Below are 27,237 nucleotides of genomic sequence, written 5' to 3'. Positions count from 1 at the left end.
GATTGATGCACAACTATTTTCTTTTGTCCTCAAACATCCCCACCCCACCGCCAAGAAATTTGTTGGCTTCTGTGTCTTTTAAGACTTAAAGGGCCACTTTGCTAATGAAAAAACAATTATAATTAGAGTGCCTTTTTAAGTTTATTTTTGTGAGAAGGGATTGTGTGACCTTCTGGTTCTTCGTTGGAATTAACAGAAGGCTCACAATTAGCTTGTGTGATTTCTATGTCAACGTAGAAAGATCTGCAATGGTTCTAAAGAGCTCTTGCAGTTGCACGGTTCTAATTAATGGATTGATAGACAGATTTACTTAGGGACAGCCCAAATTGATTTAGATTTTCACCAAGCATGGAGAGTAACTTCCTTTCATCAGTGCAGACGTTCCTCTGCATGCAATGATATTGTGGGAACTGATTGTGTTCCGGTGTATGCGAATAATAACAATTATTACGTTACAAGTTTCAGAAGGGTTGCGTATATAAAGGAGTCAGCATTCTTCTTTACACAACTAATCATCTTTGGGATTTTGGCACAGTCTTCAGTATTCCCACCCCTTTACAAGAATAAGTCAGATTCTCCCACTTTCTGTGGAAACAATCCAAAGCCCCACACTAGTTTAGTCAGTCAGATAATACCTTCTGTTTTGACAATGACTCCCAGCCCTTCATTTAGGCTGATTGCACTTTGGTTGCAAGGAAGTCAGCCACTATTCCACCTACTTTGGGAATGAACAAAGTTCACTGCTTATAATGCAATAAAAAGGAGTCACAATTTGGCTAGATTCTGGTGGCACGTAATAACATTAATTGCATTTATATAGCACCTTTAGCATAATAAGACGTGTCAAGGTGCTTCACAGGAGCGTTATCAAACAAAATTTGACACTGAGACAGACAAGGAGATATTAGGATAGGAGACCAAAAGTTTGGTTAAAGTGGTATGTTTTAAGGAGCACCTTAAAGGAGGAAAATAAGTTAGAGAAACCGAAAGGACTGGTGAGGAAATTCCAGAGCTTAGGGCCTAGGCAGCTGAAATCACAGCTGCCAATGGTGGAACACTTAAAATCAAGGATGTGCAAAAAGCCAGGATTACTAACCAGGAAATAAAAAAAGGACTGACTAAATAAATATGTGGAGAAATACTGAACTATTGCTGAACGGGGTTAGGAACTTGTACCTAGGGCAGGCAGACATTATTTGGGGAAAGATGTGTTACCCGAAGGCTAAAGAAAGTACAAGTGCTGTTTTGTCTCCAGATGGTACAGATTGGCAGAAGGTTAATCAACTGCACTCATCTAAACGAGACCATGAAAGCAGTAAAATGGCCATTAATAGAGCAGGAACTGGGGGAGCAGCTGAAAGGAGACGGGAAACAATTAGGAGCTAATTTGGCTATTTAAATTTCAATTAATTAACAATTAATTGCCTAATTAATTGAATATGTAGAGAGAGGTTAGAATTTGGAATAAGCTCTTATAAAGGTCCAGCTGATGTGATGGTTGCTGCATCATTGGAACTCTTGATTGTTAACCAGAACAATTTAGTCAAACTCATTTCCAATTTTTTTTCAGTATTAACAATTTGCTAATTCCCTTTCACTTGTCATGGACCCATAATTTCCTCTCCTCTACTAAACTGCTGACTCAACATGAGGTATGGTTTAACAGGCAACAGGATCTGCTCACGTATTTTGCTCTTCTATGAGCCTAAGCGGGTGAGCGTCGACCAGCTATTTCGCTGAGAGGGGTATTACATCCAAATCTGATCCCGCCCTTGCCTAATATCCACTTTACTGCAGGAATCACTGAAAATTGATCAGGCGTGGGAATTCTTGACTGACCTATTCCTTCCCCTTCCTCAGGTCAGGGAAGCTGAAGTAAATTGCAGCACAGACCCGGGATCATCAAGGACGGCTTGTCTCAGTACCACACCACACATAGAATGGCTACAGCACAGATGGAGGCCATTCAGCCCGTCATGTCCATGCTAGTTCTCTGCAATAGCAACTCAGCTAGTCCCATTCCCCGGAGCCCTGCACTTCTTTCTGTTCTGGTGCTTACCAAATTTCCTTTTGAAAACTCTGATTGAATCTGCCTCTACCACAATCTCAGGTAATGCATTCCAGTTCCTAAATACTCGCTGCATAAAAAAAGCTTTTCCTCATGTCACTTGGTTCTTTTGCTAATCACCTTAAATCAGTGACCTCTGGTTCTCAACCCTTCCGCCAATGGGAACATCTATCTACCCTGTCTGGGTCTCTCAAGGACACACCTGTGGTCATACAGAGATCAATCGACAGCCAAAGATGGCATCTTGTACAAAAGAAATAGAGTCATTATCCCTAAGGACTTGAGAGGAGAGATATTAAAGTGCATCCATGCAAGCCATCAAGGAATTGAGTTGACTCTGAGGAAGGCAAGAGAAGTGCTCCACAGGCCAAACATGAGCAATGAAATCAAGGACCACATCAGCCAATGCAATGCATGTAATGAGTACCAAGCTAAGCAAGCTAAAGAGCTGTTAATGATGCATGACATCCCAGACAGACATGGATGAAGCTGGGAGTAGACCTCTTCACTCTCGCAGGAACTGATTATCTTGTCACCATAGACTACTATTCTGACTACTGGGAGGTAGACCAACTGGTTTCAACAACTACTGGTGAGATTGTAGAATGCCTGAAAGAACACTTCAGTTGTTACGGCATTCCAGACGTTGTAATGAGCGACAATGGCGCTCAGTTCACGAGTGAAGAATTCAGCCACTTCATAAAGGATTGGGAAATTCAACACCATACATCATCTCCACACTATCCCCAGTCAAATGGAAAGGCTGAGGCGGCAGTGAAAATCGCCAAAGGAATCATAAAGAAATCGAGCAAATCCAGTACAGATGTATGCAAGGCAATCCTCACGCGGCGAAACACACCAATTGAAGGTATGAAAAGTAGTCCAGTACAAAGACTAATGTCATGCCGCACCCATCCTATTCTTCCAATAGCAAAAAATCTACTGAAGCCAGAAGCAGTAACAGGCATGAGTGATAAAATAAAGGTGAAATAGCAGAAAGCCAAATTTCACTTCGATAAAACTGTCAAACTATTGCCAGAATTGAGCATTGGAGAGCCAGTTAGGGTACAAACCTTCAACGCTCTCAACAAGAGTCAGCCCAAGTGGCAACTTGGGACCTGCGTAGAGCAGTTGTCACCTCGATCGTATGCGGTAGAAGTGAACTACCAGATATACTGTCGTAACCGCGGGCACATATGCACAACTGGAGAAGCTGTTCCTTCACTGCAGGTGGTCGATCAGGAAGATGTGAACTCATCAGAAGCACAGACCACCGATCAACCAGCAGTCCCAGAGGTCTGCAGCACCCCAACAATGGGAATGGAACAACAGTTACCATGGCAACAACAAGTGACATGGGAACGACACTCCCCAGAGAAGGAAAATCGCCCAGATGAACAGCCAACGACAATGCGCACGCGCACCATTAAAAGACCGGCATGATTTAAAGACTAAAAGTGCAATGCATGTGTAGCGACTGATGAGAATAACAAACTGCTAATGATTGAGAACAGATGTGTGCATAGTAGGTAACTTGGGCAACTCACAGTGTAATTGATAATGCATGCAATTGTTTTGTTTGCTTTTTTTGTATGAAAAGGGGGATGTTTGGGATAGAAATGTAATACTGTACTAATGTGCTTCCTGGCTTGTTGTAGTCATGTGACCTCTACCATGAGGCACTCGCTGCAGACATCCATCAGAAGGCGTTCAATAAAGACACAGTACAAGCAAGACTGTTGTCCTGTGAGCTCGTAACACAGCACTTGATGTTGGACAAGTTGTCTGACAATGGAAGGATTCAGGAGTCGTGAAGAGGTAGAGTTACAAATCAAATGCCCCTGCACTGATCCCTATTATACTAAACTTAACCTCAGTTATAAACCCAACAAACCCCCACCCCCATTGAACAGATGCCCTATGGCTACATCTCTATTTTTTCCATTGTTCTCCTGGTGGCAGATGGCCTTTGCAGGCTCTTCCACTGTTCGCTGATTATTCTAAGCTTTCCAAAGAGAGACAACACCAAATATTGCTTTTACATGCAAGTCTTGGTTCCTGTACAATCAAAAAAAAACAAACCAAAGCACCTAGATCCATGGCTACATCCACCTGAAGCATTTAACGAGTGTATCTTGTATGAATCACTGGCACTATTTCAGCCAGGCCGTGTTTCCCATGACGTCTTTAAGGCTTTATTTTAACAGTTGATTTACTACCACTTCTGCTTGTAAATCCATGCATGGCCAGGCCCGTTGGTTAATGAAGTGGTACAATTAATAGGTCAATTGTCTGATCACAGACCAATAGATCAAGACTGCTAAAAGTATCCTGCACAGTGGTGTAGTTCTCAGAGTTGCCTATCATGTTTCAATGTATGCAGCATCCCTCCATCAGCCCCTCCTCTCTTTCCTTCTCTCTCTCTGTCTCTTACATATGCACTCACAACACCTCTGCCACATACTAACACATGTCACTTAACAACAACACAATCTTAGCCTAGAATCATAGACGAGTCATAAAGTCATAGAAATTTACAGCATGGAAGGTGACCATTTGGCCCATCTTGTCTGTGCTGACTGACAAGTAGCCATCCAGCCTATCCCACTCTCCAGCTCTTGGTCTGTAGCCTTGTAGATTACGGCATTTCAAGTGCATGTCCAAGTACTTTTTAAATGTTATGAGGGTTTCTGCCTCCACCACCTTTTTAAGCAGTGAGTTCCAGATCCCCACTACCCTCTGGGTGAAAACATTTCTCCTTGAATCCCCTCTAATCCTCCTACCTCTTAACCTAAATCTATACCCCTGGTTATGAACCCCTCAACCAAGAGGACTAGGGCCTTCCAATTTACCCCTCATAATTTTATACACTTCAATTACATCTCCCCTCTGCCACTGTTCCAAAGCAAACAACCCTAGCCTATACAATTTTTCCACATAACTAAAATTCTCCAGTCCAGGCAACATCCTCATAAATCTCATCTAGTGCATTCACATCTTTCCAATATGCAGTACTCCAGCTGTGACCTAACTAGCGTTTTATACAGTTCCAGCAACACCTCCCAGCTCATATATTCTATGTCTCAGCTAATAAAGGCAAGTATCTCATATGCCTTCTTGACCACTTTGGCTACCTGTCCAGCTACCTTCAGGGATTTGTGAACATGCACTCCAAGGTCCCTCTGTTCCTCTACACTTCTCAGTATCCTACCATTTATTGTGTATTCCCTTGCTTAGTTAGCCTTCCCCAAATGCATTACCTCACACTTCTCTGGATAGAACTCTATTTGCCACTGTTCTGCCCACCTGTCTAGTCTACATCTTTCTTCTTTGTTTACGTTTTTCTTCTTCATTATCAACCACACAGCCAATTTTCCTGTCGTCTGCAAACTTCTTAATTATACCCCCTACATTCAAGTCCAAATTATAAATATATACCACAAAAAGCAATGGACCTGGCACTGAGCCCTGTGGAACCCCACTGTAAACAGCCTTCCAGTCACAAAAACACCCATTGACCATTACCCTTTGTTTCCAGCCTCTGAGCCAATTTTGCATCCAACTCTCCATTTTGGCTCGGATCCCTTTGTGAGACCTTATTAAAAGCCTTGCTAAAATCCATACAGACTACATCACATGCACTACTATCATCAACTCTCCTTGTTACCTCCTTAAAAAATTCAATTATGTTAGTCAGACTTGAACTTCCCATAACAAATCCGTGCCGACTGTCTTTGATTAACCTATGTCTTTCTAAATGAAGATTTATCCTGTCCGTCAGAAATTTTTCCAATAATTTTCCCACCACCAAGGTTGGGCTGACTGGCCTGCAATTACTTCGTCTATCCCTTTCCCCTCTTTGTAAGCAATGGTACAACGTTAGCTGTCCTCCAGTCCTCTGGCACCATATCTGTAGCCAGAGAGGATTGGAAAATGATGGTCAGAGGCTCTGCTATTTCTTCTCTTGCTTTCCTGTACAGCCTAGGATACATTTCGTCCAGGCCTGGGGATTTATCCCCTTTCAAAGATGTTAATCTCCTGAATACTTCCTCTCTCACTTTGTTAATTTAATGAAATATTGCACACTCCTCCTCCCTGATTGCAAAGTCTGCATCATCCCTCTATCTTGTGAAAACAGATGCAAAGTACTTATTACGAACCATACCCACGTCCTCCGCCACCAGATGCAGGTTATCCTTATAGTCCTTAAGAGGCCCTACTCGTTCTTTCATTATCCTCTCGCTCTTTATGTATTTATAAAATATCTTTGATTTTTCCTTGATTTTACTTGCCGATGTTTTTTCATGCACCCTCTTTGCTTTCCTAATTTCCTTTTTAATTTTACTCCTCATGGTTTTCTGCTGGACTGTGGCCTCAGTATCTGCCATAAGTTTCCCTTTTTTACTTTATCCTCTCCTTTAAGTCCCTTGACATTCAGGGGGCTCTAGACTTCTTAGCCCCGCCCTTTTTCTTTAAGGGAACATATTTGCATTGAACACTCTTTATCTCTATCTCTTTCTTGAATGCCTCCCACTGACCTGGCACTGATTTACTTTCAAGTAGCTATTTCCAATCCACTTTAGCTCAATCACATCGAACCTTAGTAAAGTTAGCTTTCCCCTGGTCTATCTTCGTCATTTCCCTTAACTACCCTAAATCTAACTGAACTATGATCACTTCTACCAACGTGCTCCCCAACTGATACACCTTCCACCTGCCCAGCTTCATTCCCTAAAACTAAGTCCAAAATTGCCCCCTCTATTGTTGGGCTTGCTACGTACTGGCTAAAAAAGTTTCCTGAAGGCATTTTAACAATTCTGCTCCGTTTTTGCCTATCACACCAATTCTATCCCAGTTAATATTAGGGTAGTTGAAATCTCCCACAATTGCTGCCCTATTCTCCTTGCACTTCTCAGAAATTTGCAGACATATTTGCTCTTCTACCTTGCTCTGACTGTTTGGGGGTCTATAGTAGACCCCCTGGAGTATGATTGCTCTTTTTTGTCTTCCGTTCAACCCATATGGCCTCATCTGATGATCCTTCTACCACATCATAACTCCTCTCAGTTATAATTGATTCTTTAATCAGTATTGTGCCCCCCTCCTTTTTTTATCTCCCTCTCTAACTCGTCTGAAAAACCTGTAACCAGGTAAATAGCTACCATTCCTGCCCTTCTTTCAGCCATGTCTCAGTAATAGTAATAATATCAAACACCCATGTGTCAATCTGTGCTCTCAGCTCACCTGCCTTATTCCCTAGACTTCTTGCATTGAAATATATACCATTTAGCACTGCCAAACTCCCTTGTGTATTTTCTCGCCTTCGTTTCCTTTGCCTTCCAAACACGCTCACTAATTTTCAGCCTTCCATTTCCAACTTTTCTTCTCTCCCTTCTGAATCTACTGTCAGGTTTCCATTCCTCTCCCAAGCTAATTTAAACCCTTCCCAATAACACTAACAAAACTCCCTGTTAGGATATTGGTCCCAGTACTGTTGAGGTGCAATCTGCCCAGCTTGTACAGCTCCCACCTCCCCCAGAAACCGTCCCAATGGCACAAGAATCTAAAGCCCTCCTTCCTGCACCATCTCTGCAGCCACTTATTCATCAACTCTATCTTCCTATTTCTGTACTCACTAGCATATGGCATCGGGAGTAATCTGGAGATTACTAACTTTGAGGTCCTGCTTTTCAATCTCTCTCCTAGCTCCCTGAACTCTGCCTTCAGGACCTCATCCTCTTTCTGTCTATGTCCCCTGGTGTCCATATGGACCATGAGCTCTGGCTATGCACCCTTCCCTTTCAGAATGTCCTGCAGCTGCTCAGTGACATTCTTGACCCTGGCACGAGGAAGGCAACATGCCATCCTGGAGTTGCATCTCTGGCCACAGGAGCCACTCTTCTTCCTCTCCCTCCCCACCCCCACCCATGTGCAGCTGAGCCACCCATGATGCTGTGGACTTGGCTTTGCCTGCACTCTCCAGAGGAACCATCACTCTCACCAATATTCAGAACTGAATGCTGGTTGGAGAGCGAGATGCACTCATGGTATCCCTGCCCTGGCTGTCTGGTTCTCCTTGTCCTCTGCAGTCACCCATTCCCTCTCTGCCTGCATATTTTTAAGCTGTAGGGTGACCATCTCCAGAAACATGCTATCCATGAAGCTCTCAGCTTCACAGATGCCCCATATTGACTCCAGCTGCTGCTCAAGCTCTGAAACCTGAAGCTTGAGCTGTTCTAGCTGGTGACACTTCCTGCTCATGTGTTCATCCAGGATTTCTCGCATGGCACAGGATGTACATTCCACAGGACTGAGGTTCCCTGCCATGCCTTTACTTTCCAGACTATTATCTGGAAACATTTACCAGCTACTCACTAATCAGCTCCTTCCCTGATTGGGATGTCACTATAGCTGTTTGGCAGATCTTGCTTTCGTTGTCGGAGATTTCATTGGAGGCTGTTTCCCCCACTTTAACTTCTCGGTCACTGTGCTCAGTCTCCACCCAGGTCTGCTGCTGCCATTGAGTGTCTCTGTAATGTAGATAAACGCCACCCTGCTCACCTAATTAATGCCTCCAGACTTCAGCACTTGGGTCTCGCTGTCTCCCGCTGAATCACTTGGACTGCTCCTGATTTTGTAAAAGATCAGAACAGCACCTCTTCCCCCACTCACCAAATTCCCCAGTACTCTGTCGAGCTGGACTCTGTGCTACTTACTTCCAAATTATTTACATTAATTAGGAAATGACTAAAAATAGATTTTAACTTACACAGGACAAGAAATGAAGGATTGCACTGTGATGAAAACCATGAGCTTTTGCAATAAATAAACTATTACTACATTTACATGAACCATTAAAACATCAACCTCTGCAATCCAAGTATTTTGTCAATCATGCTGGAAATCTTTTCCTTCCTTTTTCTCTAAATCGTCAAGAATGTAGGAGGAGCTTTATATACAACCTTTCATGAACTCAGGATGTCCCAAAGAATTGAACTCTGTCTTTTCACAGGAGACTGACTACCTTTTCCTGCTTTTGAGAGACATGATTAACATAAGGAATTTTAGTGATGGAGATCCATATCCAAAAAAAAGTGAAAAGGAGTCATTGCTTTTTCTCATCAAATTTGATCCAGCTAGTTGACTGCTTTCAGAATAAGCCACAGCAAGATTTCTTTTATATTTGGCACTTTAAAGAGGCCAGGCCATGAGATAAAGTACAAATCTTTTCATCTTACTTATAAAGCAGGAATGGGTGCAATCAGACATACAGTACTGTGATTCAGCTAGTATGTGTGCTGCTTTAGTCACTGATTTATTTTTTATCTCTGATTAAGATTGAACTAAGACATTTTTTAAAAAGTGCATTAAAATTTTACACTATAGCACATCCAAGTCAATGTATGCTACCAACATGATGACAAATCAGTGAAGAGTGGCAGGCAGCTAGAATTGATCCAGCCCGAGAACTCACTGCCCCTTTATGTCAGCTGTTTAAGAGGAAGATTGTTGGTGGGAGAAATGTTTCTCAACAAAAACTCAAACTACACTTACAAACTAGTTTACTTGGAAAGCCTAATTTAAAAACAGGATTAAAGGGAAAGGAACCAGTCCAGTTTCAAAAGAACAAAAACAGTACAGTACAGGAACAGGCCATTCGGCCCTCCAAGCCTGCGCCGATCTTGATGCCTGCCTAAACTAAAACCTTCTGCACTTCCGGGGACCGTATCCCTCTATTCCCATCCTATTCATGTATTTGTCAAGATGCCTCTTAAACGTCGCTATTGTACCTGCTTCCACCACCTCCCCCGGCAGCAAGTTCCATGCACTCACCACTCTCTGTGTAAAGAACTTGCCTTGCACATCCCCTCTAAACTTTGCCCCTCGCACCTTAAACCTAGTAACTGACTCTTCCACCCTGGGAAAAAGCTTCTGACTATCCATGCCGCTTATAACTTTGTAAACCTCTATCATGTTGCCCCTCCACCTCCGTCGTTCCAGTGAAAACAATCCGAGTTTATCCAACCTCTCCTCATAGCTAATGCCCTCCAGACCAGGCAACATCCTGGTAAACCTCTTCTGTACCCTCTCCAAAGCCTCCACGTCCTTCTGGTAGTGTGGCGACCAGAATTGCATGCAATATTCTAAGTGTGGCCTAACTAAAGTTCTGTACAGCTGCAGCATAGCTTGCCAATTTTTATACTCTATGCCCCGACCGATGAAGACAAGCATGCCGTATGCCTTCTTGACTACCTTATCCACCTGCGTTGCCACTTTCAGTGACCTGTGGACCTGTACGCCCAGATCTCTCTGCCTGTCAATACTCCTAAGGGTTCTGCCATTTACAGTATACCTCCCACCTGCATTAGATCTTCCAAAATGCATTATCTCACATTTGTCCGGATTAAACTCCATCTGCCATTTCTCCGCCCAAGTCTCCAACCGATCTATATCCTGCTGTATCCTCTGACAATCCTCATCACTATCCACAACTCCACCAACCTTTGTGTCGTCCGCAAACTTACTAATCAGACCAGCTACATTTTCCTCCAAATCATTTATATATACTACAAAGAGCAAAGGTCCCAGCACTGATCCCTGCGGAACACCACTAGTCACATACCTCCAATCAGAAAAGCACCCTTCCACTGCTACCCTCTGTCTTCTATGACTGAGCCATTTCTGTATCCATCTTGCCAGCTCACCTCTGTTCCCGTGTGACTTCACCTTTTGTACCAGTCTGCCATGAGGGATCTTGCAAAGGCTTTACTGAAGTCCATATAGATAACATCCACTGCCCTTCCTTCATCAATCTTTGTCACTTCCTCAAAAAACTCAATCAAATTAGTGAGACACGACCTCCCCTTCACAAAACCATGCCTGAAAGGGCCAACCCTTTCCCTAGTTACCCTCTTGCTCTTTATATACGTATAGAAAGCCTTGGGATTTTCCTTAATCCTGTTTGCCAATGACTTTTCATGACCCCTTTTAGCCCTCCTGACTCCTTGCTTATGTTCCTTTCTACTGTCTTTATATTCCTCAAGGGATTCATCTGTTCCTAGCCTTCCAGCCCTTATGAATGCTTCCTTTTTCTTCTTGACTCGGCTCACAATATCCCGCATTATCCAAGGTTCCCGAAACTTGCCAAACTTATCCTTCTTCCTCACTGGAACATGCTGGTCCTGGATTCTAATCAACTGACGTTTGAAAGACTCCCACATGTCAGATGTTGATTTACCCTCAAACAGCCGCCCCCAATCTAAATTCCTCAGTTCCTGCCTAATATTGTTATAATTAGCCTTCCCCCAATTTTCTCCTTGCCATCTTGTCCTTTTTTGACACTTCTGTCAGGATGCTGAAAGCCAAGCCCTGTTTTCTAGCAGACATGATAGGCTCCCAGCTGTGTCCTTCACTTTTACCTGATCATGGCAATTCAATGAGTTCAGAGGGACCTTCCCAAAATGAAGCTCTATATATATGGTTTTCAAAAATGGCCGAAGGATAACCAAATACAAAGATAGATTTTTCAAGTCCACACCAATTTGCTGGCATGTATCTGAAAATCTGTATGAAATCTGTAACACAAGTTGGCAGTAGGGTTCCCACTCTGGCTGGACGTATTCCTGGAGGTTTCATTACACGGTGTCCTACCTGCCACTGCCTTGCCCACAACTGCCCTGCTTGCACACTCCAGCCATTGGCGACCCAACACATCCATCCTCTCAGCATATTGCCTTCCCATGCCCATTGTAAAGCGTCTAACTCTTTGTGACTCAGTTGGATTATTCTTGACTGTCAAACAGCCTTTTTTCTCAACTCCAATATCTTTATAACTAATAAACAGAAGTGTTCAAAGACAATTTAAAATAACACATTTTTTAATGGCCCTATGATTTTACTCCCGGTTGTTCACAGCGTTGTCCTGGAGATTAATCTTCAACTTCTGGACACTCCAAGACAATCAGTGGGCTCGTCATGAGGAAATACTTGGAAAATCAATTTTCTAATGTGCATGAGAGAAAGATCCTCTCAACTCTCACCCATCTAGATATCCTCCAATGTGGGCTGTCATCACTTTCGAGGGACATGTAGACAACTCAACTCAGCAGTATCTCTGCTCTGATGCCTAATTGCAATAATGAGTAACAAAATTGGAAATAACTGAAGGTTAAAAATGCCACAGTGGCGCAGTGGTTAGCACCGCAACCTCACAGCTCCAGCGACCCGGATTCGATTCTGGGTACTGCCTGTGCGGAGTTTGCAAGTTCTCCCTGTGTCTGCGTGGGTTTCCGCCGGGTGCTCCGGTTTCCTCCCACCTCCAAAAGACTTGCAGGTTGATAGGTAAATTGGCCATTGTAAATTGCCCCTAGTGTAGGTAGGTGGTCGGAGAATGGTGGGGATGTGGTAGAAAATATGGGGGTAGTGTAGGGTTAGTATAAATGGGTGGTTGTTGGTCGGCACAGACTCGGTGGGCCGAAGGGCCTGTTTCAGTGCTGTATCTCTAAATAAAAATAAATAAAATAAAAATAAAACCAGCTACAAAAAAGTGCAACAGAAATTGTGTGTAGATACAGCAAGCTGGGCATGGTGGTTGATTTGAGCCATTTTCAGTGAGGGGGAGTTCACTGAATGTTTTATATATTGGCTTGTAGATTGTCTACTTTAACGTCTAAAGATCGCCACAGTCTGACACATTGATGGATGCTAATCATCAAACTTCAAATGCTTTGTTTAGCATTGGTCATCACTGTCGTTGCTCTATAAATCTGTGCTTGAAATATTGTTCAGCTGTCTGAACTCTTTGTCATAAACTGAGGTCCATCTGTTTTTAATACTCATGCCTGCAGTACATCATCTGCATAATACACCTTATTAGCATGGAAAATCAGCCTGTGAATGCCTTGATTAATGGACAATGAACAATTGACTCAGCATTGAGTTACAACAATGTGACAATAATAAAGGGAGTTTGCTTCGCTTCCAAGTATTATTACACTGTCCAATTAGAAGGAAAGGAAGGCTGATGTGTGCTTTATTTTTAGATACAAGTATTTATTTATGGATCATTTCAAGATAAGTTCAGATCCGTACATTACAAGAGTGACTGCACTTCAAAACAAAATACTTCATCGGCTTGGAAGTGCTTTGGGGCATCCTGAGGTAAGGAAAAGCCCGATGCAAAGTTCTTTATTTCTTGAAGATTTAGAGAAATTGAAGGAAAAGGTTTCTGCCTGGTTCCATTCCTATCTATCCAGTCGTAGCCAGGGAACCATCTGCAATGGCTTCTGTTCCCACTCCTGCACCATTTCCTCTGGAATCCCTAAAGGATCTATCCTTGCTCCCCACATATTTCTCATCTGTGTGCTGCCCCTTGGTGATATCATCTGAAAATACAACATTGGGTTCCACATACGCTGATGACACCCAGCTTTAATTTACCTCTGTTTCAAATTTTGTTTTATAGTGTGCCTGTGAAGCACCTTGGGATGTTTAACTATGTTAATGATGCTAGATAAATGCAACTTGTTATTGGTCTTTTTTTCCTATGTTCCTGTGATGATGCATTTCATTGCAATTTACATCATTACTGTGCTTTTGCTTAAAGAAATGGTTCTATCAGAAGCTGACACCTCTTTAAATTCCATCATTTTTTTGTGCATTCAGAAACAGAACTGCCACTTAAATTCCTATTAGTTCTTTCAAACAAATTAGATAAATCAGTGAGAAGAAAATGCTTATTCAGATTAACTTTGAGGTGGTTCGTGACTATGATAAGAGAGGTCATATTTAAATTAATATTCTTCACAGTTGACTTTTTCAGTGCTCATATATAACAGTCACAAATCTTACATCTGAAAGCCCTATTTCTGAAAGATCATCTGTCACCATAAATGTTATCTAGAACCAGGTCAAATGATAAAAGCTGCAAGATACTGTTACAGTAGAATTTCACAATGCTTCCACAAGGGCTAAGTGTAGTTTGTATTCAAAAACCTGAATTTACCAAGCAAGGGATTAACATTCAGTGACACCTAGGGCTGGATTTTACTTCGGGCGGACGGAAGCTGGCCACTGATGTAAAAGTCGGTGGCGATCCCGCTTCCGCCCTGCCCGGGGATCCGACCCACATTTTACGGGTCCTCGGGCTTTAATTGTTCCGATGCGGGACTTCCACCCGCTTGAGGGAGGAAGTCCTGCCTCATTGAGCCGCCGGCCAATCATTGGGCTGGCAGCTCTTAGTCCCAGCAGCGCCACTGGGGGCAGTGGCCACTGCTGGGACTGCAGCCCAGCCAAGGACATGGAGCCAGGACTACAGGTAAGTTGAAGTTTGCCTCGCTGGGCTAATTGGCAACACCCCAGCGAGGTAAGGATGGTTGTTGGGGGGGGAAGGGGTATGTCTAGGGTCCTGGGGGTGGTTGGGGAAGCTGGGGTGGCCCTCAATCGGGCACCCTGTGTCCGTTTGTTCGGGCAACCCCCTACCCCCTCCCCCCGGTGCACAGAGAGGCCGCCAGGTTTCACTGGGCGGCCTTTCACGTCTCCCCGACGCCCACTTGCCACGGATGAAATCCACGTGGAGGAGGGTGAAGGCTCTTAAGTGGCCACTTAAGGGCCTTGATTGGCCTGGGGTGGGCGGCCCATTTCTCTCCACCATCATCCGGCTCACTGGGGTGGCATAAAATTCCAGCCCTAGTGTGAGAATATTTTGTTTCTTGCTGTGCCTTTTTTGTATCAATCTATAGTCTTTTTTTTATTCTCTCCTGATGGGGTACAGTTATAGTTCCACTAGGTCTCCAATATCTTATCCATTGTATCACCTATTCCAAGGCCTCTGCCAGTTACTGATAGATATACAAGAGTAGTCCATCTTCCACATTCCATCTCTCCCTTGGGGGAGGGGAATCTCCTTCCATATGTTTGGCGCTGTTGAACTATACCATGGAAATGTCAAAGATGTGTGTTGAACGGTGTTCTGAATTGGACCAACACAAGATTGTGACACAGTGCTTTAAAAATATTCATTCTTGAGGTGTGGGCATCACCGGCAACACTGGCATTTATTGCCCATTCCTAATTGCCCTTGATGATTTGAGAACATGCTGATGCCTTGTTCTTGAACCTCTGCAGTCCATGGGATGAAGGTGCTCCCACAGTACTATGTACTTACCTATGTAAGGAGTTTCACGATTTGACCCAGTTTTGATGAAAGAAAGGCAATGTATGTCGAAATCGGCATGGTGTGTGACTTGGACGTTGATGCTTTATCTATTGTATGCACTGCCTCCTCATTTAGAATGTTTTTTAATTGTTGTTTTTCTCCTCTAAAATATTTAGTGGGAAGACTTAAAACATATCTGATGAGTGATGTGACTTGCAATTTGTGCCTTTATTTTCTGTTTTATTTTTTGGAAAGCTACACTGGAGAGTTGACGTAATTCTTTGCCTGGAAGCAGCATGTAGTGACTGATCCTCAGGAAGGCACTGCACTACCTCTGCTGCAAGCAGTGAGATGTTCTTTCAATTTAATTATCATTGTAAAGAGTATGGTATAAATGACTGAAAAAGCACAATTTTTTTTTATACATCAGAAGCTGTAAAGCTTTAAGTGTTCTTGTTTCTCCAGGAGTAACTTCAATCGAACACAGAGCAGGGATGTTGGGATTGAGGGAGCCACTGACAGGGCTGTCGGGTGAAGACAAGACAGGACTTCGCTGTATTACCTACCACAGTCAAGTGGTCATTTAGGACTTTGCATCCAGTCTCCAGCACAAAAAAAGAATGGCCATTTACATCAGGCAGCTGCTGGCATTGTTACAACGAGTTGAGGAAAGGGTCCAGGGCTCCTCTCTCGGCCTTTTCCTGGTTTGGCCATAACAGGGTTTAACTTTTAAAACATAGTGTTTTCAGCTTCCCCTCAGTGAGTCCTTGCTCACTGCTCCCTAATTGTAAAGAAATCAACCAGACAGGTTTTCTCAGATTTAAACAAGAAAGGTGTAAGTTTATTAACCTTAAAACTCTAACTCAGTTAAAACTACTAAGAATAGATGACACAACCATGCTAGCATGCATATGCGGTAAACACACCCAATAGAGACAGAGGAGGAGAAAGAATTAAAGGGGGGAATATTTGAAGTAGAAGATGGAATTCAGTTACTGGTTTTGGGTCGCATGTAAAGTCTTTGATTGAAGTTAAGCCTTGCAGTTCTCGTTGGCGTCCCGTGCACACTTTCAAACTTGTTTCGCTGGTACCAGAATGTTGCAGGGGGTCTTCTGTCTTGAGGCTTAAGTTACTTCCATGTGTTGCTGGAACTTTGCGTGAGAGAGAGAGACAGAGACAGAGAGAGGGACACCTTCCTCCTTGGTTATCAACTTACAGTTTATTCCTTTCTGTGTCAGGCACATTTCAAAAAGCCCCAGTTTGGCCAGCAGGTTAGTCATGTGAATAGCTCCTTGTTTGCAACAGCCTCACCTGCGAGGTTTGTGGATTCCTCCAAGCTTACCCAGACACACTCGGGGCAGGGTGGGGGTGGTGGGGGGGAGGGGGGGGTGGGGGTTGATGATGGAATGCTGGCTCTTACACATTCAATAACTCTCAATGTGTCTTGATCATCACTATTGACAAAGCCCATCTGGCAAATTGGATCAGGGAGTACTTCCATTGTCTCTGTAGGCAACTGTTTCTCAGAATGCAAATGTGCAGCCATGTTTTCAACCACACAGTCTGTGGTCTTTTGAAACAAGTTATGTTCAATGTCCAGTAACAGTTCAAAAAATAGTGTTCGATAAGGGCTTGCTACCCGATCCGAATCCGATGGGACCCGACGACATGTGTCTGGTCTGGGTTGGGCCATTCTTCCGGGTCCGGCTTTCGGGCTTGGGCCGGGTCTGGGTTGGACACATGCAGTATTAATTGTACTTGAAAGGTTGTTTAAAAAGATGAAGATTGGAGCCACGAAGTCAGTGATTGTTTGGTCACGTGTTAAACAAAACACATGGAGTTGTGCCCAGACAGATTGTGTCACACTGTACCAGTATCTGTATTGCTTAAAATAAACACAGCAATTGCCCAAAGGCTCAGAAAATATCATTATACATTACCTAGACTCCTGCTTTACAGGTTGAAATACTTGCTGCAAGTTTATCCAGTGAGCAGCTGAGATACAGAGACCAGAAAGGTCCTGAGTGATTAATTATTATAAAATATACAGTATTTATATAAAAAATATAAAATGATCACTGTCAGGACTCTAGTCTACACACATACAGTACATCTCAGCTGCTCAGAGTAAACCTGCAGCAAGTATTTCAACCTGTAAAGCAAGAGTCTCAGTAATGTATAATGATATTTTCTGAGCCTTCGGGCAATTGCTGTGTTTATTTTAAGCAATACAGATACTGGTACGATGTGGCACAACCTGTCTGGGCACAACTCCATGGCTTTCTGTTTAACTCATCACCAAACAATCACTGACTTTGTGGCTCCAATCTTCATCTTTTTAAACCACCTTTCAAGTCCAATTACAGTTTTTGTTGCTTATCTGCACAAAGTGAAAAATGGATTCAGAGTCGGAAGGTAAGTAAAGTGAACATTCCAGTGGTCGGGTCGGGCTCAGGTCGGGTCCAGCGCGGGTCGTGTCGGACGCGGGAAAAAATGGAAGGACTCAGGCTGGGTCGGGCTTGGGTCCGATATGGTTCTGTCGGATTCGGGTCGGGTTTTTTCCCAGACCCGAGCAGGCCTTTAGTGTTCCATATGATGAAATTAATATGTTTCCATTTGGCAGGTGTGGTTTCCGTCACAGCATCTATAGAGTTGGACCTCAGCATGAGATCAGAAGAGGAAGTGAGCAATTTGGATGAATTTAATTTTTGAAACAAAATCGAGGAAGTCTCGCTTCCATGGCCTCACCCCTGCCTATTTCTATAATCTCCGCTAGCCCTACAACCCTCTGAGAATTCTGCATTCCTCCAACTTTGGCCTGCCTGACTTCCTTCACCCCACCGTTGGTGGCCATACCTTCAGCCGTCTAGGCTAGTAGCTCTGGAGTTTCCACCCTAAACCTTTCTTCCAAGTCACATCTCTCTTCTCCTTTAAGATGCACTTTCATTGACCAAGCTTTTGGGCAGCTGTCCTAATGTCGACTTCTTTGGCACAGTGTCAATTTGTTTGGTTACACTCCTTTGGCGTGCCTTTGGACCACATTGAAGGTACTATACAAATGCAGGTTGTTGTTGTAGAACCCCTTTCTTTAAAAATAATTCAGACTTATGACCAACTTTATGTTGGGATGACTTTAAAATTTCCCATGGTTTTGTTTTCTTGCATTCATTTTGTTTGAAGACCGTCCTCTTTAATACAACTGAGATGTTTTCTGAGAGGAATGAGTCTTTGATATCATTATCACCAGCAAATAGCCAGTCAGTCAGAGCTAGGTTTATTCATTTTCTATTAGTGTACCGCTGAACATGCCAAATGACTTTCAGATGAAGGGAATCTGACGGTAGTTTGTCAGCAACAAAATAAAGTCTTGGACAATTTCCATTTTATTTTGCTTATAAATTTGCATTAAGTTCTTGGATTAAGTGAGATATTAAAGAAAACCCAAGGCTATAACCGTTCTACATGCAGGTTAATTCCCAGAGGCCGTCAGCCCACTTCCAATTTTTCCTTCGGTTATTCAGAAGCTGGAATGGAAGTCACTATGATTTTTGATTAGTTTGGTCATATTGGTTCTATTTCTGAAGCCACAGGACTGGATCTGCTCATTGTTCCATTTTGCATATTATACCCTGACTTTAAAAAGCCACCACATTCACTCAAGAGTTGTAGCTTGTAAAAAAAAAAATACATTACTTTTTGGGTGAAGTTGTGAGGGAATTAAAGACTTGTCCATGACCCAGTTGATTCTCCAGTGTAGTACTGAAAGAGTGCTGCACTGTTGGAGGTGCCATCCTTCAGATGTGATGTTAAACCAAGGTCCCATCTGCGCGCTCGGGTGGATGTAAAAGATCTCACCTTTTTGAAGTACAGCAAGGGAGTTCTTCCTGGTGTCCTGGATGATATTTATCTATCAACCAACATCACCAAAAGATTATCTGGTAATTATCTCTTTGCTATTTGTGTGATCTTGCTGTGTGAAAATTGGCTGCTGTTTTGTCTACATTACAACAGTGACTACATTTTTTAAAGAAGTACTTTGTTGACTGTAAAGCACCTTTAGACATCCTAAGGTTGTAAAAGGCGCCATATAAATGCAAATTCTTTCTTCTTTACTAGCTCTGGAAGGTAAAGGCTCCTGAATTTTCCATTTCCTTCAGAGTAGTCCTCAGTACTTATTGTGATTTTCCCTTGTTAAAACTTCACTGGCTCATATAAGATGCACAAAAAAACCTGTTGATCAAGGGCCGCAGTTCCTTTTCTTGCTATGTATGGGAACATTATTAATGCATTGAAGAATATTCCCGCACAAACTCAAAACATGTGGGGCCTGATCTTTATTTTCTTTAAACACTTTTGTCTATTAATTTAAAAATACTGGCGATGGTGAAAACATCTGTTTCATTGGACAAGGTGGTTGGAACTGGGTTGACATTTGATAAAACCTCCAAGAATAGGTCCAACCAGAGCTGGCGACTCTATTCTTCACTTCAGGTAACAATAGCATAGTGGGGGTTATGTTACTGGACTAGTAACACAGAGGCCTGGACTAATGATCTAGAGCCATGTGTTCAGATCCCACCATAGCAGCTAGGGAGTTTAAATTCTGTTGATAAAATTTCAAAAAAAAAATCTGGAATAGAAAGCTAGCTTCATGACCATGTAACAATCAGATTGTCAAAAATCCCATTTGGTTCACTAATGTCCTTTAAGGAAGGCAATCTGACCTTCATCTGACATCAGACCTACAGCAATGTGGTTGACTCTGAAATGGCTGAACAAGGCGCTCAATTAAGGGCCAAGTAGGGATGGGCAATAAATGCTGATCAGTGAAGTCCGCATCATATGAATTGATTAAAAAAAAATCTAGTGGCAAGGTTAGGCCTTTAATTCAGATTCAGGCTTTATATACAAATACCACAGTGGTGGGGTGAAGTGCCAGAGTAAATCTTTCCACGGTTATCTTCCTGTAACCTTGTATGAATGTTTCTTTTAAGTCTTTCTCTCTTGTACTTTCTGATTTACCTCATCTTTTCCTCTGTTCTTTTCAGCTTTGATGGGTATCTGCACAAACAGGTTTTGGCTCTCATCTATGTTGCTTAATTTTAAACAAAGTGCCATGCCTTTTATTTTTCACACCGCCATACAAGATGCCACAAGAATGGGGGGGTGGGGGGGGGGGGTGTGGGCAGAAGGAAATTGGGGATGTGCAAGAGGCCAGAATGGGGGAACACAGAATTCTTGGAGGGTTGTAGGGCTGGAGGAGGTTATATAGATAGAGAGAGGTGAGGCCATGGAGGAATTTGATCACAAGATGGAAATTTTAAAATTGAGGTATTGCTGGATTAGGAGCCAATGTAGGTCAGCAAGCATAGGGTGGTGGGTGAACGGAACTTGGTGTAATTCAGGATAACGACAAACTGGAGTTATACCAGAGGGAAATGATTTGCAGCAGGTTACACTGAAGGGTTGATCCATGGATGTAATCACAGTGCTCCACTACCCAGGCGGCTAGATTTTGACGTATGTGGAAGCATCTGCTTACTCCCATCGTTACAAAGGCTAATGACTTACTTCTCAATGTTCCCTTAGGTCCCTTTGACCAACCAAGCACTTTTTAAAAAGTTCTTTGTACCGCCTAAGTTATACTACACCTGGTGTGAGCTTGAAATGAGGTGAGTTGGCCTTCTGGAGGGATCTCTCACCTCCTGACCTTAGTGTGCTTGGGTATCTGTTCAGGATCTGGCTGAAGAGCTAAACTACTATTTTTGCATCAGTCCCAAACCTACTTTATGACAATGTGGAAGTGTCACACATCTATACAAAAAAGTTACTTTTCATATTTATTTTTTGCAATTGTTTAAAAATTATTCTTTCAAGAATGACTACTGAAGCCAACTTTTAAAATATAAGGAGTAATTTTCTAAGGCCATGCTGTTGATAGGGATGCGAGCCCACCGATAGCACATATTAGAGCATGGCTACCCAGCCCGAACTCGACCAGACACGACAACATGTGTCGGGTTTGGGTCGGGTCGGCTCTCTCTTCTGGGTCCGGCATTCGGGCTCGGGTCGGGTCGGGCCAGGCTGGACTCAGTGCTGCCTTTTGGTCAGGGAGGGAAAATCTTCAAAATTTGAACAGCCAGGACATCAAGGCGGGAAACATGCATCCGGACTCCGCACGAGTCTGCAATGAGCAATTCCATCCAAGGTAGAACACAAGCTCTTTGATATAATCAACTTCATTCCGGTAGTCAGGTTGGGCACGAGAAAAAAAATCAAAGAACTTGGGCTGGTTCGGGTTCGGGTTGGATGTGATTCTGTCGGGCTCGGGTTGGGTTTCAATTGCATACCCGAGCAGGCCTTTAGCACATATTGGAAAACCATGCACCTTTCTGAAGTGTTAACAGCGGGTGAGGTAAAACTCTCTATTATGAGACATTTTGAACATCCTACCTTCAAAGGGACATTGATGTATTGAAGAAGGTTCTAGGCAGAGCAGCAAAGATTTTGGAGTCGTTCAGGCTTAACAGTCCTTAATACCCATTTTACACTACAAAAGGTTAGTGCTGTTGAATATAGTCTTACTTGCAGCTCTGTAAGTTAGGGAAATAAACTGAACTTCTGTTCTCTGGAGACAAAAAAAATTAAGATGGAGATAAGATCTGTGTTTTAAAGTGCCGGTGGGAATGGATAATGGAGATGTAAACAGGCTATGCTATTTTAAATGTGAACACAAAGTCAGAGATCAAGTCAGAACATATATTACAATATTTTTCTGCACACAGTGGTAAATATATAGAAGTTCCTGCCAGCAAAAAGCGTTAATGTTAGGTTGATTAACTCATTTCAGAAAGACCTTAATAGATGATAAGCTGGGATTGTTCTCCTTACAGCAAGGAAGATTAGGTGAAATTTAATAGAGGTGTTCAAAATCATGAAGGATTTTGACAGAGTAAATAAGGAGAAACAGTTTTCATTGGCTGAAGCATTGGTAACCTGAGGACACAGATTTAAGATAATCGGTAAAAGAAACAGAGTTGAGATACAGACAATTATCTTTTGCGCAGCGAGTTATTATGATCTGAAATGTACTGCTTGAAAGGGTAGTGGAAGCAGATTCAGTAGAAACTTTCAAAAGGGAATTGCATAAATATTTGAAGGGACTAATTAAGTAGAGGCACAGGCATGATGGGCTGAATGGCCTCCTTCTGTGTCGTACGATTCTATGATAACTTGAACCTCCCAAAAATGGGTTGGGGGTGGGGTGGGGTGGATGGGTGTAGGTTGGTTGTGTTGGGCTCAAATGAGATGCACAAGTTTTAAAAATCTCAAATCTGACCCCAATTCGGGTTTAACGGAGGTGGGATAGGGGTCCTGCAGCCAACCACCACTAAGCGACAGGTTGTCTATTTAAATATTAAAATGAGGCTCAGAGTCTCACATTTAATCTGTCTTACATGCTTAACACTGCTTGGCCAGGTCGCCCAGACTGTGGGAAACATTGGCAGCTCAAGGGAAGCAAGGAAAATATCAGGGAAGTGGTAAATTCCCTTACAGCGCTGCTTTTAAAAAATTTGTTCATGGGATGTCTGCGCCGTTGGCTAGGCCAGCATTTTCATGCCCATCCCTAAATGCCCTTGAGAAGGTGGTGGTGAGCTGCCTTCTTGAACTGCTGCAGTCCTTGGGGTGTAGGTACACCAACAGTGCTGTAAGGAAGGGAATTCCAGGATATTTACCCAGCGACAGTGAAAAATTGGTGCTATAGTTCCAAATCAGGATGGTGTGTGACTTAGAAGGGAACTTGCAGGTGGTGATATTCCCATGCATCTGCTGCCCTTATCCTTCTAGGTGGTAGAGGTCATGGGTTTGGAAGGTGCTGTCGAAGGAGCCTTGTTGAGTTGCTGTAGGCATCTTGTATATGGCACACACTGCTGCCGCTATGCGTCGGTGGTGGAGGGAGTGAATGTTTGTGGATAGGGTGCCAATCAAGTGGGCTGCTTTGTCCTGGATGGCATTGAGCTTCTTGAGTGTTGTTGGAGCTGCACCATCCAGGCAAGTGGAGAGTATTCCATCACACTCCTGACCTATGCCTTGTAGATAATGGACAGACACTGGGGAGACAGGAGGTGAGTTACTCGCCACAGGATTCCCAGCCTCTGACCTGCTCTTGTAGCCACAGTATTTTTGTGGCAGGTCCAGTTCAGTTTCTGGTCAATGTTAATTTCTGGGATGTTGATAGTGGGGGATTCAGCAATGGTAATGCCATTGAACATCAAGGGGAGATGGTTAGATTCTCTTTTGTTTGAGATGGTCATTGCCTGGCATTTGTGTTGCACGAATGTAACTTGCACTTATCAGCCCAAGCCTGGATGTTATCCAGGTCTTGCTGCATCTGGACGCGGGCTGCTTCAGTATCTTAGGACTCTCGAATGGTTCTGAATATTGTGCAATCATCTGCGAACATCCCCACTTTTGACCTTATGATGGAGAAAAGGTCGATGATGAAGCAGCTGAAGATAGTTGGGCCTAGGACACTACCCAGAGAAACTCTGTAGTGATGTCCTGGAACAACCACAACCATCTTTCTTTGTGCTAGGTATGACTCCAACCAGCAGAGAGTTTTCTCCCTGATTCCCATTGACTCTAGTTTTGCTAGGGCTCCCTGATGCCATACTCAGTCAAATGCTGCCAAGGGCAGTCACGCTCACCTCATCTCTTGCATTCAGCTCTTTTGTCCATGCTAGGACCAAGACTGTAATGAGGTCTGGAGCTGAGCAGCCCTGGCGGAACCCAGACTGAGCATCAGTGAGAAGGTTATTACTGAGCAGGTGCTGCTTGATAGCGCTGTCGACGACACCTTCTATCACTTTGCTGATGATCGGGAGTAGACTGATGGGGCGGTAATTGGCCGGGTTGGATTTGTCCTGCTTTTTGTGTACAAGACATACCTGGACAATTTTCCACATTGCTGTGTAGACGCCAGTGTTGTAGCTGTACTGGAACAGCTTGGCTAGGGGCGTGGCTAGTTCTGGAGCACAACTCTTCAGTGCTATTGACGGAATGTTGTCAGGGCCCATTGCCTTTGCACTGCCTTCAGACGTTTCTTGATATCACGTGGAGTGAATCGAAGTGGGCCAGTAGGAGCTAGAGTGGTTTCCCCCCAGTCTGATTCCTGGCATTGGGCAACCCCACTGCCATTTTCACCCCTGCCATTGGACTCACGGCCATTAAAGCCCCACCCTCGCCATCTGAACCGCCCATGCCGTCAGAACCGCACCTGCCATCAGAACCCATCCCCCATTATACATAAACCAACCTGGGATTGGGAAGTGGACCCCTTCCCCCCGCTGATCTTTGCACCCACTAGCAGCTGCAGGCTCCCTAACTGCTCCTGCAGCCTCCTCTGCAGCTTTCCCAGTCCTGTTGGGAGCTAAGCCTGTCAATCAGGCTGACTTCCGGGCAGGGATCCTGCTGAGAAAAAGACGTATGCTTGAAGTCAAAACTCCAAAGAATGCGGGAAAACCTAGACTTACAGGACCATAGGGCTGAGTTTTCCTGCAGGCATTGGGAAGTCGATGTCGGGACCCATATGTCTGTCCCGAGCTCGTGCTTGTTGTCTAGGCAGCCACCAATGAGCACCTAATTGGCCGCCTCCACTTTCGCCATCCAACTAAGGACGTGAGCAGGTTCCTGAGGTAGGAGGCCCAATGAGAGGGCATGCATCATTAGTCAGCCAGCAGCCCCACTGGGACAGATGGGTGCTGACAAGGCGGAAAGGTGAGCATAAAGGCGCCTCAAAATGGAGGCACTCTCAGAAGCCTGTTGAAAATTTAAAATTAAAGAAGGTCCAAAGTTGTTAGAGCCATCAGTGGGGAGGGGAAACACAGTAAATGGTGGAAAGCCTTATATCCAAATTTGACAATGACACAAAGATAGGTGGTGTAACAAGTAGTGTAGTTGGGAGCATAAAATTACAAATAGACAATGATAGATTAAATGAATGGGCAAAAGTGTGGCAGATGGATTTCAGTGTAGATAAGTTAGATGTCATTCGTTTTGGACCTAAATTAGATTGATCTGAGTAGTTTTTAAATGGTGAAGAGCTCGGAATAGTGGAGGTCCAAAGAGATTTAGGGGCCCAGGTACACAGATTACTGCAGTAGTAAATAGAGAAACTATTTCTTCTGGTGGGGGATTCCTGAACAAGGGGACATAATCTTAAAGTTAGAACTAGGCTGTTCAGCGGTGATGTCAGGAAGCACTTCTTCACAAAATCTGGAACCCTCAAAAAGCTATTGAGACTAGATTAATTGAACATTTAAAAACTGAGATTGATAGATTTTTGTTAGACAAAAGTATTAAGGGATAGGGAATCAAGGTGGGTAAATGGAGTTAAGGTACAGATCAACCATGACCTAACTGAATAGTGGAACATGTACCCTTGTTTGCAGGGCTTCCTTGTAAAGCTTGGCATACATCAGCACTAGGGTGAGCTGCGTATCTGTTCCATAAGGTTGAACATATTGTCGGCTGTATTAATGGGTGAACACATTACACATTTGCATGACATTCCATTTAGTGCAGTCTTCATCCCATTAAAACTCAGTCATAACGTCAGAAGTACGGATATTCGCTGATGATTGCACAGTGTTCGGTACCATTTGAGACTCCTCAGATATTGAAGCAGTCCGTGCCCGCATGCAGCAAGACCTGGACAACATTCAGGCTTGGGCTGAAGTGGCAAGTAAAATTTGTGCGACTCAAGTGCCAGGCAATAACTATCTCCAACGAGAAAATGTAACCATCTCCCCTTAATGTTCAATGGCATTGCCTTTGCTGAATTCCCCACCATCAACATCCTGGGGGTTACCATTGACCAACCATATAAATAATGTGGCTACAAGAGCAGGTCAGAGGCTGGGCATTCTGCGGCAAGTAACTCGCCTCCTGTCTCCCCACTGTCTGTCCACCATCTACAAGGCACAAGTCAGGAATGTGATGGAATACTCTCTACTTGCCTGGATGAATGCAGCTCCAACAACACTCAAGAAGCTCAACACCATCCAGGACAAAGCAGCCCGCTTGATTGGCACCCCATCCACCACCTTAAACATTCACTTTGTCCATCACTGGCGCACATTGGCTGCAGTGTGTACCATCTGTAAGATGTGCTGCAGCAACTTGTCAAGGCTCCTATGAGAGCACCTTCCAAACCCACAACCTCTACCACCTAGAAGGACAAGGGCAGTAGATGCATAGGAACACCACCACCTGCAAGTTCCCCTCCAAGCCACACACTATCCTTTCTTGGAACTATATCACTGTTCCTTCACTGTCGCTGGGTCAAAATCCTGGAACTCCCTTCCTGACAGCACTGTGGGTGTACCTACACCAGATGGACTGCTGCGGTTCAAGAAGACAGTTCACCATCACCACCTCAAGGACAATTAGGGATGGGCAACAATAGCTGGCCTTGCCAGTGATGCTCACATCCCATGAAAGAAAAAAAAAGATAACACCAGTAATATAATAGACAGAAGCACATCATGTGAATGTACTAAGCATCCGACCCCTAATATCTGCAACAGTAATTCAGGGATGGGAGTGGGATTGGTGTGTTTACAATCAAATTGCTGCCCTGGGGGAATATTGGTTGCATTTTGGAAAATGGTGTGCAAGGCTAAAAGACATATACATTTTAATAATGAGGAGAAGGGTTGTATAATAGGAAAAATAAAGGAACACAATGCTGAGTAATTGACTGCCAGAGACCAGACATCTTTATTGGCTTGCATGTCAGGTGCAATGCTACTGATTCCCAGCACAAGACTCATGTTGCGTGTCTGGAGGAGTGATTTTGTATCCTAGGACTCTACTACATTGAAAAGAAAATTAAGGGAAACTTGACAGAAATTTTTAGACTCTGATTGTGTTCAATAAACTAGGATATAGATCAACCTTTCTGCTGCATACAGGATTCTCAAACCAGTGGGGTGATTGCAGTAGATTCAAG

General features: G+C 43.6%; 1 long non-coding RNA gene across 1 annotated transcript in view; it reads left to right on the top strand.

Annotated features, from left to right (window-relative positions):
- LOC137379394 (uncharacterized) overlaps positions 1 to 3,768 on the top strand; it is a 491,733-nt gene extending 487,965 nt beyond the window's left edge. Inside the window, exon 7 of the long non-coding RNA XR_010976809.1 lies at positions 1,861 to 3,768. This is a non-coding gene — a long non-coding RNA (uncharacterized lncRNA). The remainder of the gene's footprint in view (positions 1 to 1,860) is intronic.
- The last annotated feature ends 23,469 nt before the right edge of the window (positions 3,769 to 27,237 follow it).

This window comes from Heterodontus francisci, chromosome 2, assembly GCF_036365525.1.
Source record: "Heterodontus francisci isolate sHetFra1 chromosome 2, sHetFra1.hap1, whole genome shotgun sequence".
Taxonomy (NCBI): Eukaryota; Metazoa; Chordata; class Chondrichthyes; order Heterodontiformes; family Heterodontidae; genus Heterodontus; species Heterodontus francisci.
The sequence above is the reverse complement of the archived record's forward strand: the minus strand, read 5'-3'. Positions and strand labels throughout refer to the sequence as shown.